Here is a 15,021-nt window from a genome sequence, read left to right on the forward strand (position 1 = left end):
TCTCTCTCTTTCTTTCTCTCTTTGTTTCATTCCCCATACCCTTGGGGCCCAAATCTCCAACACAATGATACCAATACATTATGAGTGAAAGGCTAGAAAAATATATTCCATGCATTCAGTAACAACAACAATAAAAAGCCAGAGAAGCTATACTTATATCAGATGAAAGAGACTTTCTTTTAAGACTAGTAATGTGCAATCTGAGGAGGAAGTCAGGAAAAAAATTCCATTTACAATCACGACTAAAAGAATAAAATATTTAGGAATAAACTTAACCAAGGATGTAAAGCTCTTGTATTCATAAAACTACAATACATTGTTAAAAGAAATTTTAAAAGACCTAAATAACTGGAAGAACATTCCATGCTCATGGATTGGAAGACTAAATATCATTAAGATATCAATTCCACCCAAATTGATATGCAGAGTCAATGCAATCCCAATAAAAATTCCACCAGCATTTTTTACATAAATGGAAAACACAATCATCAAATTTATTTGGAAGGATAAGGGCTCTCGAATAGCCAGAAACATCTTAACAAGGAAAAGTGAAGTTGGAGATCTCTCAGTTTCAAACTTTAAATCATATAACCTAGCTACAGTAGTAAAAACAGCATGGTACTGGCATAAAGACAGACACAAAGGAACCAAATTGATGGTTCAGAAACAGATCTCACATCTGTGGTAAAGTGATTTTTGACTAGCTTGTCAAACCCAACCAGCTGGGGCTGAACAGTCCATTCAACAAATAGTGCTGGGAGAACTTGACATCGATAGTCAAAAGAAAGAACAGGACCCCTATCTCACACCTTATACAAAAATTAACTCAAACGGATAAAATAAAATAAAAAAGCAAGTACCATAAAGCTTCTAGAAGAAAATGTAGAAAAACATCTTGAAGACCTGGTAGCGTGTGGTGGATTCTTAAAGGAGATAAGAGGACTGAGATGGACTACTGATGTGTAATGTATGTATAAATTTTAATTTACTTTAAAAGTGTGGAAATGTATACAGTTGATAGTAACACATTATAGTGAGTAACAGCTGGTTTATAAATGGGAATGTGGCTGGAAAGGGTAGTCTAGGGATGTAAATGTATTGAAAGAAAGGTGGAGAATAATCTAGGAACAGAATAACACAGTAAACCCAGAGGTGGATGAGAATTGTGGTTGATGGTACAGATGCAAGAGTGTCCTTTGTGATCTAGAGCAGATGTATGTCACTATTGCAGGGTAGTGGAAATGTGGAGAAGCAAGGGGAAACTATACCTGGAGTCACCTATGGACTGTATTTAACAGCAATACTGTAATTTTCATGCAACAATGCCAAAGATATATAGTGTTGATAATGGGGAAGTATGGAAAAAGTGTGCCAAATGTACACTATGGACCATGATTAGTGGTAAAATTCTGATATTATCTCATAATCTGCAACAAATGTTCCACCATGGTATAGTGCATTGATGGTGGGGTGTTTTATGGGAATTTTGCACATGTGCATGATTGTTTAAGTTCACAACTTCTGTAATAAAAATATATTAAAAAATAATAATAGGATGGGCTGGGGGAAAATAAACCAAATGTAAGATATGGACTATTGTTAGTAAGATTTTGATGATATTCTTTCATAGTTTGTAACATGTGTCTCATAACAATGCAAGGTGTTGGTGGTGGGTTGATGTGTGGGACCCCTGTATGATGTTATGCGTATGTTTTATAAGTTCACAACTTTTACTCTACACGTATTGTTTATGTTTGTTCATGTATAAATGACATAATAATAATAATAATAGGGTGGGTTGGGGGAAAATACACCAAATGTAGAGATATTTAGTAGTAATAGTTTATGGATGCTCTTTAATCATTAGTTAAAATTTTTCACATCAATGGAAGGTAATGGTGGTAAGGTGGTGTATGAGAGCCCTGTGGTATGTTACCCATGCTTGTTCTGTAAGTTCACAACTACTACTATACACTTATTGTTTATGTATGTTTATGTATGAATGATATACTTCAATAAATTTTTAAAAATAAAAAAAATAGTTACCATATAAATAGGAAAATTTTTAAAATTCTGCTGCTGTGATTCAATTGCATGGAAAGTAAATTAGGGTGTGGTGGGAACAGAGCAAGCGCTCCTTAAAGGTTACAGGTTGTCATGACTCATTCCTACAAAGCTTCTATTTCCCTGAGCCTCCTGGTTTCCTTCCATCAGTCGCTCCCAGTGAAAAGTTCCCGTCACACCACAATGAAAAGCTCACAAGGGGGATGACGGTTTCTCTCCCCAATCCTCCTCCCGCCCTCCCCCTGCCCCCCTCCCCCATGATTATATCTCACCCTCACAGGGCATGAATGAAGTGATGTGTGAAAACAGGGCACATGGGGAAGGGCAAAGAATACCCGTCCCTGAAAAATTCACAATCTGGGTTAAAATCGGATGCTAGGACCCACGAGCGCCCTTCAGTGTCGCACGGCCTTAAGTGGCAACCCCGGCTACGAAACACCCCAGGAAAGCCTGGAGCTACAGCGTGGACCCGAACCCCGAAGGCAACTGGTGCTCACCAATGGTCGCCCCTCCCCGGCCCTCCAGGCGGGGTTGGGATGGTGGCGGCCAGTTGGTGCTGCCCAGGCCGAGGAGGGAGCCGAGCCAACCCGCACCCTCGCCGCAGGGACAGCCATGCCCTCTGGCCGCTCTGCACTCACCTCAGCGCAAGGTTCGGTCCCCTCCAGCTCAGGGCCCACGTGGAAGCAGGCAGGGCGGAAGACGCTACCGGAAGTGCCCCTGTTTCCGGTCCTACCGCCTCAGGGGTCCCAGGGCGGGGCCAGGCGGCTTTGTCGTCCGAGGAGCTGTTACCCGTTCTGCTCCTGAGCAGCCTGAGCTGGTGGCAGCCGTCTTTCCGTCTGTTTCCACCCAATCAGTGAGCCCCAAGCTTCTCTGTGTAGGTAGTTTGTGTTTGTCTTGTTTGGTGTTCACTCCTCTAATTAATTTGTGCGTTTATATTTCGCCATATATGGAAAGGTTCCGTACGTGGTTCCTTCCAACTCTCTCTAGACACCCTCTCTTTTCCCCCTCTCCAAGCAGGGCTCTAATGACATGATGTTGGCTTCTGTTCTCGTCCGATGATCCCACAGGCACTGTTATTTATTGATGTTTTCAGACTCCTTTGTTTTCGGGAATGGTAAATTTTGACGTGCCCTCAAGTTCACGAACTCTGTCCTCTGCCACATCCAGTCTATTGAGGCCTTCAAAAGAGGTGATATTTCCTCTTACTGTATTTTTCAGTTCTGTAATTCCCATTTTGATTCTTTTTTATAAAATGTATTTGTTTCTGGAGATTTTCTGGTTTTTCCTTTTAAGGGAATCTTTTTTTTTTTTTAAAGATTTATTTTTTATTTATTTCTCTCCCCTTCCCCCGCCCGCCCCCCAGTTGTCTGTTCTCTGTGTCCATTTGCTGCATGTTCTTGTTTTTGTCCGCTTCTGTTGTTGTCAGCGGCACAGGAGTCTGTGTTTCTTTCTGTTGCGTCATCTTGCTGTGTCAGCTCTCTGTGTGTGCAGCACCATTCCTGGGCAGGCTGCACTTTCTTTCGCACTGGGTGGCTCCCCTTACGGGGTGCATTCCTTGCACGTGGGGCTCCCCTACGCGGGGGACACCCCTGCGTGGCAGGGCACTCCTTGTGCGCATCAGCACTGCCCATGGGCCAGCTCCATACGGGTCAAGGAGGCCCGGGGTTTGAACCGCAGACCTCCCATGTGGAAGGAGGACGCCCTAACCACTGGGCCAAGTCTGCTTCCCTTAAGAGAATCTTTAACAGCTTGTTAAAAATTTCTTTTATGATAGCTGCTTTAAAATTATTCCCACATAATCTGACATCCGATTCATTTTGGTGTTAGCATCAGTTAATTCTTTTCTCATTCAAGTTGTGATTTTTCTGTGTTTGTATGAAGGATCATTTTTGAATATATCCTAGACTTTATGGCTAGGAAACACTGGGTCCTATGTAATTATTTTATCACAACCTGTTTAGTTTTGCCATGCAATTCCTGGCCTACTGTCATGGGCTGTGGGTTTAATGATAGTCTAATTTTCAGACTTTGGGTGTTATATTGTTATGGTTGGTTTATCTCATCCCTGACACAGTCAAGAGGAAATGGAAGGAGATTTCACAGACCAGTCCACCGTTTGCCTCTAGGTGTGGAAAGGGTTTCTCCTGCCCTCTGAACGTAGAGAGCTTCCAGTGTTGGAAGCTACTTGTGGCCAGGATCCCATGCCTATGGGGTTGGGAAGCGTTTCTCAGGCTGGCCTTCTGTGGCATAATCACCTTTCCTGTAGAATTTCAGCAACAAGGTGTCTTTGGGTGGGAGAGGGCAGTCCCATGCCTAGTGGCAAGGGACAGCATCCCTAGACCAAGCTCTTTGTTGTGGTGGGATCCCCCTTGCTGATGATGTCTCTCTGTGTTAGGAAGGAGAGTCTAAGGCCTGGTGGGGAATGGAGTCCTTTTCCATGTGTAGGAGAGATCATCTCATTTCAGTGGGAGTCTTGACTGAAGGATGAGGTTAGGTCTACTTCACCACTGCTGCCAGAGAGTGTTTTAGTGTCCCAGCTGCTAAAACAAATACCATGCAATGGGCTAGATTAAGCAACAGGACTGTATTGGCTCACAGTTTTGAGGCTAGGAGAAGTGTAAACTAGAGGTGTCAGCAAGATGTTTTCTCCCTGAATACTGTGGTATTTCGGGGCTGGCTACTAGCGATCCTTTGTTCCTGGCTTTTTCATCACATGGCAATGCACACAGTGGTGTCTTCTTTCTCTTCTGACTTCCGGCTTCTGGCTATTCCCCTTGGCTCCTCTCCATTTGACTTTCACCACAATTATAAAGGACTCCAGAAATTCAGATTAAAGCCCTACCTGGTCCACTTGGGCCACAACTTAACTGAGGCAACATCTTTAAGAGAGCTTATGTACTGGGTCCACACCCACCAGAATGAGAAAACAAAACAAAGAAATTGTCCAAACTAAGATCCAAAATTCAATCCACCGCAGGGAGGAACATTGCTTCCCCTGTCCCCGCTGCCCATTCTCTAACTTCACTGGTAGAAGGAAGCTGGAAAATGGTGCAAAAAAATTTAAGGTGACATGCACTCTCTGGCATGCTTGCCCTACCCTAGCCTGGCTCCTGCTCCATCCCACACATTTATGAAGGACCTAAGCCAGCAGCTCAATTGGTGAAGTGGGTAGAGAGGCCTCATAGGGGAATTCCAAGATAGTTCTGAGCTCTGCTTCTTCGTGTGATAGCCCCATAGGGGGCAAATGGGAAAGTGAAACAGAATTAACCCCCTTCTGGGCTTCTGACCTACAGTCAGTAGAAGAAGCTTATGATTTCCTTTTTCTCCACCATGGGAATAATGTAAGGTTTTGCTTTGTCTCTCTTAACCAGGGGAAGAGAGATTAGAGAACTGGGAGAAAATTCCTGCTCGCTTTCCCCTACCTACCCTCAGAAGCAGCTCCCTGGTGATGTTCCCTAGAGCCCTGGGAAGAGAGGAGGTCTTTACACATCAGAGGAACATGGAAGCCTCCCCCAGATGGTCGAATGGAGCAGTCTTTAGTGGAGCCAAGTTGCAGATAACTGTTGAGATTGAAGGAAATTAAGTCAGAGTAACTCCATTTATGTCCCTGGTATGGGGAAAAAAAAAACTTATCTGACTTCTTGAACCTAATTGACACCAGAGAACAGAAGCAATTCCAGAAAAATGGTATATGGGTGTGGGGTATGGCAAAACCTTTGGTGGGGACCCATAATTTCCTTCACTACACACTGCACTCTGTGAGCATTGTCCCATAAATATCTGAAATGTGGAAAAGGTTCAGTCAGAATACCCACATGACTCATCATCTACATAATAACATAGGCCCAGATGCCTCTGTCAGTGAACTGAACATGGGAGAAGCTTCCCTTGTGTGGTAGTTTGAGGCTTTTATGGACCCCAGAAAATCATGTCCTTAGGGCTAATCCATTCCTGTGGGTGTGAGCCTATTGTAGGTGGGACCTCTGGATTAAGTTACTTCAATGAGGCATCACCCAGGGTGGGTCTTAATCAGGCTTCTTATTAGGGTCCTTTATAAGCTGGATAAATACAGAGAAAGAAACACACACAGAGAAAGCCAGAGGAAGCCAGACCCTGAAAGCAGTGAAACCTGGAAGAGAAGGGAGAGACCAGCAGATGCCAGGATCACCAGCAGCTGGTCTTTGAGGAGAAAGCTTCTAATGATGCCTTGATTTGGACATTTTTCTCAGCCTTGAAGCTGTAAGCTTGTAAAGCTAATAAATCCCTATTGTAAAAGCCAACCCATTTCTAGTATATTGCATTTTGGCAGCCTAGCAAACTAAAACACCTTAAATACCTGTTTAATATTTGAAGAATCACAAAACTGTTTTCTACAGTGGCTGCACCTTTTAATATTCCTACCAGTAATACATGAGTGTTCAAGATTCTCCAAATCCTCACCAGCACCAATAATTTCAGTTTATTAGATAATACCCTTCTTAGTATGAAGCGTTATCACACTGAGATTTTGGTGTGTGTTTCTCTAGCAACTAATGATTTGAACCCTGTTTTATGTGTTTGTTTTTTTTTTTGACATTAGTGTTTATTCTTTGGAGAAATATCTGTGTCTTTGCCCATTTTCAAATTGAGTTTTTTGTCTTTTTGTTGTTGAGTTGTAAGCATTCTCTATATGTTCTTTGTACTAGATACTCATCAGACATGTGATGTGCAACTACTTTCTTCCATTTTCTGTTTTACTTTTGTGGTATGTCCTTTGGTGCATGAAAGTTTTTAATATTTTTTAAGAAATAAAAAATATATATATTTTTTTTTACTTTTTTTTTGAGGTACCAGGGCCAGGGATTGAACCCCGGACCTCACATGTGGGAGGCCAGCGTTCAACCACTAAGCCACATCAGCTTCCCTGAGTTGGCCTTCTCACCTGTCTTCTTGTTGTTTGTTTAAAGGAGGCACTGGGGAACAAACCCAGGACCTCCCATGTGGGAAACAGGTGCTCAACTGCTTGAGCCACTTCTGCTCCCTATTCTTTCTTTTGTTGTTCATGCTTTTGTTGTCCTATCTAAAAATCCTTTGCTGAATCCAAAGTAATGAAGATTTACGACTACACTTTGTTCTGAGATTTTTATACCTTTACCTCTAAATTTTAGGGGTACAAATTTTGAGTTAGTGTTTTTATGTGGAATGAATTACAGGTCATACATCATTATTTTCCATATAGATATCCAGTTTTCTCAGCATCATTTTTAATTTTTTTTCTTTATTAAAGAAGTTGTGGGTTTACAGAACAATCATACATACTATATAGGATTCACCCTATCATTTTTTTATTGATTTTGTAAAAATACTACATTAAAAAAAATATGAGGTCCCATTCAACCCCACCACCCCCACCCCACCACTCCCCCCCAGCAACATTCACTCCCATCATCATGACACATCCATTGCATTTGGTAAGTACATCTCTGGGCATCTCTGCACCTCATGGTCAATTCACCCTATCATTAACACCTTGCATTGGTGTGGAACATTTGTTACAGTTTATGATAGCACATTTTTATAATTTAGTAGTAACTATATTCCATGGCTTACCCTAGAGTTCCCTGTTTGTGTAGTATAGTTCCATGGATTTAAAAAAATATGTTTAATTTCTCTCCCCTCTCCTCATCCCATTGTCTGCTCTCTGTGTCCATTCACTCTGTGTTCTTCTGTGTCCACTTACATTCTTAGTCAAGTGGCACCAGGATGATGTTGCATCATCTTGCTGTGTCAGCTCTGTGTGTGTGTGGCGCCACTCCTGGGCAGGCTATGCTTTTCTCACGCAGGGCGGCTCTCCTTGCAGGGCACACTTCTTGCGTGTGGGCTTTCCCTACTCAGGGGACACCCCTGCGTGGCACAGCACTCCTTGCACACATCAGCACTGTGCGTGGGCCAGCTCACCACACGATTTTGAACCATGGACCTCCAAGATGGTAGGCAGACGCTCTGTCAGTTGAGCCAAATCCACTTCCCAAAAGCATTTTTATTCTGTTAACCATATATGCAATCTAACAGTTCCCCTTTTAATCACATTCAGATATATATTTCAGGACTGTTAATTATGTTCACAATGTTGTGCTACCATAACCACCATCCATTGCCAAAATATTTCCACCGTTTCAAATAGGAACCGTATTCATTGTCAGTCTTAATTTCCCATTTTCTATCCCCATGCTATTCTCTGGTAACCTATATTCTAGATTCTGACTCTATGAGTTTACAGCATCATTTTAAAAATGATCATCCTTTCCCTATTGAATAATAATGCTGCCTTTTTCAAATATCAGTCGATCAGATATGATGGGTTTATTTCTGGACTCTCAGTTCTATTCTATTGTCCTATATGTCCTATGACAGCACCACTCATTTTTATTCCTTTATATTTGTATTATGCTTTGAAATTGGGATGTGTGAATCCTCCAACTTTATTCTTTATCAAGGTTGCATTGTCTATTCAGGGTCCTTGTACTCCCTGTGAATATTAAGAATAACTTTTCCTTTTCTGCAGAAATGGTCATTGGGTTTTTTTCATTTTTTTCTTCATTAGAAAAGTTGTGGGTCTACAAAGCAATCATGCATAAAATACAGGATTCTCATATACTACCCTGTTACTAACACCTTGCATTAAACACTTGTTACAACTGATGATAGCATGTTTTTATAATTGTATTATTAAATATTGTTTTAGTCAGCCAAAGGGGAGCTGATGCAAAATACCAGAAATCTGTTGGCTTTTATAAAGGGTATTTATTTGGGATAGAAGCTTAACAGTTACCAGGCCATAAAGCATAAGTTACTTCCCTTACCAAATTCTGTTGCCATGTGTTGGAGCAAGAGGGCTGCTGATATCTGCAAGGGTTCAGTCTTCATCCTAAGGCTCCGTGGTCCCAGCTCCTTCCAATATCTGCTGTAGGCAGGGACAAGTCTCATCTCTCTCCCAGGGCTTGTTTCTCTTTGGGCTCACCTGCTGCTCGCTCCACAAGACCAGCTATAAACTATCAGGTGAACAGCTGTTCTCTCTTCCTGGGGCTCTGCAGTGTATAAAGGAGCCTTCTCTCTTTCCTTATGTACCTGCTTCTCTGTGTATTTACTTCCTGAGGCTCCAGTGTCAAAAACTCCAACTCTCTCCTCTGCCATGTCGTTTTCTCTTGAGTCACCTGGCAGGGACTCACCAGCCTAGTGATGTGGCCCAATCAAAACCTTAATCATCATTTAATCAAGAGTGAAATCTCTGAAGTTAATCCAATCTAATATACCCAGAGGAAAAGACCAGTTTACAAACATAATCCAATATCTATTTTTGGAATTCATAAACAATATCAAACTGCTACAACTATAGTCCAGGATTTCACTCTGGGTCTGCTGGTTTCTATAGTGTTCTTCCATGGAATTTTTAAAATTCTGTTACCATATATGCAGTCTAACATTTCACCCTTCTAATCACATTCAGACATATATTTTAGTGTACATAATCATGTTCAAAATGCTGTACACCATCATCACCTCTAGCAGTTTGGGTCCTACTTCTTTTTTTTTTCTGTAAGTGGAGATACAGGTTTCCCAACACCATTTTTTGAAGAGATTATTCTTTCCTAATTGAGTGGTCTTCATCCCCTCATCAAACAACAGTTGGTCATAAGTGTAAAGATTGATTTCAGGGCCCTCAACTCTGTTCCGTTGGTCTATAGCCACCCTTGTGCCAGTACCATACTGCTTTGATTACTGTGGCTTTGTAATAAGTTTTAAGATCAGGAAGTGTGAGCCCTCCAACTACATTCTTATTTTTCAAGATAGCTTTAGCTATTTGGGGGCCCTTTCCCTTCTAAATAAATTTGATGATTGGCTTTTCCATTTCTTCAAAGAAGATCGTTTGAATTTTTATTGGGATTGTGTTGAATCTATAAATTGCTTAGGATAGGATTGACATCTCTACAGTGTTTAGTCTTCCAATCTATGTACAAAGACTGTCCTATTTATTTATTTTATAATAGCAGTACTTTTTTTGGTGTAAAAGTCCTTTACATCCTATGTTAGATTTATTCCTAGATTTCTTATTCTATTAGTTTCTATTGTGAATGTAATATTTTTCTTGATTACTTCTGATTGTTCATTGCTTGTGCATATAAACACTACTGGTTTTTGGATGTTGATCTTCTATCCTGACACTCTGCCAAATTCATTTATTAACTCTAGGAGCTTTGTTGTAGTTTTTCAGGATTTTCTGTATAATGGATCATGTCATCTGAAATAGGAAAAGTTTTACTTCTTCCTTTCTAATTTGGATCCCTTTTCTTTCTTTTTCTTGCCTAATTTCTCTGGCAAGAACTTCCAGTAGAATGTTGAATAACAGTGGTGACAGTGGACATCCTCGTCTTGTTCCAGTCTTACAAGGAAAGCTTTCAGTCTTTTACCATTAAGTAGGATGTTAGTTGTGAGTATTTCATAAATGCCCTTTATCAGGTTGAAAAGATTTCCTTCCATTCATCATGTTCTAAATGTTTTTTTTGAAGAAGGGTGCTGGATTTCATCAGAAACCTTTTCTGCATCAATCGAGATGATCATGTGCTTTTTTTACTTCATTCTGTTAATATGGTATATTACATTTGTTGATTTACTTATGTTGAACCATTAAATCCCATTTGAACATGGTCTGTTATTCTTTAATATGCTGTTGGATGCTGTTTCTTAGTATTTGGTTGAGGATTTTTGCATCAATAATCATAAGAGATATTGGCCTATTGTTTTCTTTTCTTGTGGCATCTTTATCTGGCTTTAGTATGAGGGTGGTCCTGGCCTTGTAGACTCAATTAGGGAGTATTCCCTCCTCTCCAATTTTTTAAGTAAGGTTTTTAGAATTAGAGTAAGTCTTCTTGGAATGCTTGGTTGAATTCCCCTGTGAAACCATCTGGTCCTGGGCTTTTCTTTTTGGGAGGTTGTTTTAGTTTGCCACAGGCTGCCAATGCAAAATACCAGAAATGGGCTGGCTTTTATAATCAGAAAATTATTAGGGTAAAAGCTTACCATTCTGAGACTGTGAAAATGTCCAAATCAAGGCATCATCAAACATGCTGTCACACCAAAGGTGAACTGCTGGCAATCCTGGACTTCTGCCATGTGGCAAGGCAAAATTCTGGCCAGTCTGTGCCTTCTCTTCCAGGTTCACTTTCTCCCTGAGCTTAGCTGTGAGTGATCAGGCATATGGCTCATCTCTCCCCTCTCGTTGTTGTTCCAGCTTTGGCTGCTCTGCTGATTCCAGCCTCTGGCCTCTCTCAGCCTTTCAAGGCATTCTCTGTCTTTCTGTGCCTGCAGGCAATCTCGGAGTACTTGCTCACATGGCAAAATGAAAATGGGGCTCTCTTTCTGTGTCTCCTCCCTTTAAATAAGACTCAGTTGAAATAATTAGGACTCACCCTGGGCCCTGCAATCTAATCAAAGGCCCATAACCGAAGTGATCTAATCAAGATATCCCTTAACTGAATCTAACCAAAAGGTCTCACATACAATAGGTTTATAAACACAGGAATGGGTTAATTTAAGAATATAATTTTCTGCAGCTCACAAAAGACTCAAACAAGCATAGAGGTTTTTTGATTACTGATTCAATCTCTTCACTAGTAATTGGTTTTTTGAGCTCTTCTATTTCTTCTTGAGCCAATGTAGGTAATTTGCATATTTCTAAGAACTGGTTCATTTCATCACGGTTATCTAATTTATTGGCATACAGTTGTTCATAGTGTCCTTTTATATTTCTTTTTATTTCAGCAGGGTAGGTAGTTATGGTCCCCTTTTCATTTCTGAATTTCATTCTTTGCATTCTCTCTTGTCTTTGTCAGTCAAGTAAGAGTTTGTCAACTTTATTGATCTTTTTAAAGAACCAGCTTTTGGGTTTGTTGATTCATGCTATTGTTTCTGTTCTCTATTTCATTTATCTCCATTCTAATCTTTTGTTATTTCCCTCCTTCCGCTTACTTTAGTTTAGTTTGCTCTTCTTTTTCTAGTTCTAGTTTTGAGGTTAGGTCTCTGATTTGCAGTCTTTCTTCTTTTTTAGTATAAGCATCTAGAGCTACAAATTTCCTTCTCAGCACTGCCTTCATTGCCTCCCATACATTTTGGCATCTTGTAATTTCATTTTCATTTGCCTCAACCTATTTCCTATTTTCACTTTTTATTTCTTCTTTAACCCATTGGTTGTTTAGGAGTATGTTGTTTAATTTCAATATACTTGTGAATTTTCCAGTTCTCCCTCTGTTATTGATTTCTAGCTTCATTCTGTTGTGGTCAGAGAACACACATTATTTGATTTCAGTATTTTTTAATTTATTGAAACTTTTTTGTGACCTAAATCATGGGGTAATGTGGAGAATGATCCATGTGTACTCAAGAATATATATCCTCTTTTTTTTGGTGTAAGTGTCTTAGTTCTAGTTGGTTTACAGTGTCATTCAAGTCTTGTATTTCTTTATTGGTCTTCTGATTATATGATCAATCTATATTGAAAGCGGTATATTAAAGTCTCCTATTATTAATGTAGAGCCATCTATTTCTGCCTTCAAATCTGTCAGTATTTATTTCATATATTTGGGACTCTGCTGTTAGGTGCTTATGTATTTATAATTGTCACATCCTCGTCTTGAATTGACTCCTTTTTCAGTATATAATGAGCATCTTTGTCCCTAGCAACTGTTTTTGACTTAAAGTCTGTTTTATTTTATATTATTACAGCTACCTCTGCTCTCTTTTCCTTACTACTTGCATGGTATATTTTTTCGTTCTTTTGCTTTCAACCCACTTGTGTCTTTGAAATTAAGATGGGATTCTTGCAGTCAGCATATAGTTGGGCCATGCTTTTCTTATCCATTTTACCAATCTCTGCCTTTTGACTGGATAGTTTAATCCATTTACATTTGAAGTCACTACTGATAATTCTGGACTATCTACTGTCATTTTGCAATTGAGCCTTCATATTTCTTATTCATTTTTTATCCCTAAGTTCTTCCATTAATGCCCACATTTATACTTATTTTGTGTTGTACCAGATTGAGTGCTTCTCTTTTCTATCTGGATATATTTTTTATCTCTTTTACTTGTGGTAAAAATGGGTTAAAATTTAACCTCCTACATATATAATAATCATATTTGGTTTGATAGCATCTTAACTTCAATAGTGTACCCATACACTTTTCCTATTCCTCTATCCCCCACACCTTTTTTGTACTTGTTACCACATATATTTGTACATTGTCCAAAACCATAGATTTCTCATTATATATTTTTTTCATTTTAAAAACAGTTTATTGAAGTATATCGTTCATACATGAACATACATAGACAGTAAGTATATAGTAAAAGTTGTAAACTTACAAAGCAAATCACCCACCACAAATGCCTTGTGTCATTTTGAAACATGTAACAAATTATGAAAGAGCATCCTCAAAGTATTACTACTAACCATAGTCTCTATCTTATCTTACATTTGGTGTATTTTTCCCCCAACAACTGTGTTATTTTTTTTTAAGATTTATTTTATTTATTTATTTCTCCCCTCCTCATTGTTTGCGCCCCCTGTCTGCTCTCTGTGTCTGCTCATGTGTACTTGTCTTCTTCTTTTGGGAGGTACCAAAATTGAACCCAGGACCTCCCACATGGGAGGGAGGTACCCAATGGCTTGAACCACCTCTGCTCCTTATATTTTTTAATTAATTTATTGAAATATATCACCCACATGCAAACATACATAAACAATAAGTGTATAATAATAGATGTGAACCTAAAAGACAAATGTATGTAACATCATACAGGACTCTCATAACTCACCCTACCACCAACAACTTACATCGTTGTTAAACCTTTTAAACTAATGATTAAAGAGCATTGTCATGCATTACTACTAACCAAAGTATTTTCCCCCAACCCTCCCTATTATTATTATCTTTATATCATTTATATATGAACATACATAAACAATTAAGTGTATAGTAAAAGTTGTGAACTTACAAAGCAAACATGCATAATACCATACAGGGGTCCTATACATCAGCCCTCCACCAACATCATGTATTGTCGTGAGATGTTTGTTTTATTGTGAAAGAATATAGTCAAAATCTTACTACTAATTATAGTCCTCTTCTTATATTTGGTGTGTTTTTCCCCCAACACACCTTATTATTATTTTTAAAATATATTTTTATGACAGAAGTTGTAAACTTATAAAACAATAATGCGCATGTGCAGAATTCCCAAGCAATACCCCCCTATCAGCACACCACACTGTGGTGGAACATTTGTTACAGATAATATAATATCATCTGATTGTTACCTTGTCCATAGTATACATTTGGCTCTCATTCTCCATACTGCCCCATTATCAATATGGTACATCTTTGGCATAGATGCAAGGATATTATTACTGCTCACCACAGTCTATAGGTCATTCCAGTTGTATTTTTCCCATGCGTTCCCAACACCCTGCAGTAGTGATATACATTTGCTCTAGCTCACAAAGGACACGCTTGGATCTGTACCATCAACCACAATTCTCACCCACCTCTTGGTTTACTGTGCTATTCAGTTTCTAGATTATTTTCTAGCATTCTGTCAATTGGCATTTACATCCCTAGACTACCATTTTCAGCTACATCCCTATTTATAAACTAGCTATTACTATTTTTACCATCCATTATATACATTTCCACACATTTACATTAAAGCTAATTAAAGCTTCTACATACATTAAACATCAATTGTCCATCAGTCCTTCTCTTATCTCCATTAAGAATCCACCACCTACCACTAGGTCTTGAAGTTATTTTCCTACAATTTCTTCTAGAAGATTTTATGGTTCTTGATTTTATTTTTACGTTTTTGGTCCATTTTGAGTTAATTTTTAGATAAGGTATGAGATAGAGGTCTACTTTCCTTCTT

The 15,021-nt window shown here is 39.3% G+C and overlaps 1 long non-coding RNA gene across 1 annotated transcript in view; it reads left to right on the forward strand.

The window, feature by feature from the left end:
• Positions 1-2,835: 2,835 nt before the first annotated feature.
• LOC111761581 (uncharacterized) overlaps positions 2,836-15,021 on the forward strand; it is a 35,257-nt gene continuing 23,071 nt past the window's right edge. The window contains exon 1 of the long non-coding RNA XR_002794911.2: positions 2,836-2,938. This is a non-coding gene — a long non-coding RNA (uncharacterized lncRNA). The remainder of the gene's footprint in view (positions 2,939-15,021) is intronic.

This window comes from Dasypus novemcinctus, chromosome X (assembly GCF_030445035.2).
Source record: "Dasypus novemcinctus isolate mDasNov1 chromosome X, mDasNov1.1.hap2, whole genome shotgun sequence".
Taxonomy (NCBI): Eukaryota; Metazoa; Chordata; class Mammalia; order Cingulata; family Dasypodidae; genus Dasypus; species Dasypus novemcinctus.